Source organism: Coregonus clupeaformis, chromosome 20 (genome assembly GCF_020615455.1).
Source record: "Coregonus clupeaformis isolate EN_2021a chromosome 20, ASM2061545v1, whole genome shotgun sequence".
NCBI classification, from domain to species: Eukaryota; Metazoa; Chordata; class Actinopteri; order Salmoniformes; family Salmonidae; genus Coregonus; species Coregonus clupeaformis.
The window spans coordinates 37,526,634-37,527,197 of NC_059211.1; positions in this window are offsets into that span (position 1 = coordinate 37,526,634).

Consider the following 564-nt stretch of genomic DNA (forward strand, 5'->3'; position numbering starts at 1 on the left):
TGTTTCTATAAATCATTGGCGCATTGTCTGCTTGTGTAAAGGTCCTTGCTATATGGAATTCTTGGGAGGTCCCTACCACATCGAAGTTGAAATGTAAAATGGTTAAAAGGGACAATCAGCATTTGCTACATCCATTTTTGGACTTATAAATTAATGATATGTACCTATTGATTCTTGAAGAATATAACTTATAAATGCCTCATGAACTTAGTTCAACTGTCCTACCCCATCAGAACCCCAAATATAAGCTTGTTTTACTCCAATGTTTGTAAACAAAGAACATGTAAACAAACACTACATAGCCTCAAAACATCATTAAAACTATAATTTTGATACCATGGATGGTCAATCCTTGCATCCATAGGTCTATGAATTTGAAAGTGATTACTTTTCTCCAGCCCCATCTTTTTACCGAACCAGGGGTAGGGAGGCTGCTTTGTTATTGTTTCTACTGCTGATTTCTGCTTTAAGGTAAGAGTTAGGGTAAGTATAGGGGTTAGGGTTTAGGCAGTGGTGTAGTGGTGCCAATAATATGAACTAAAACGTCCTGGTTTCAAACAATTA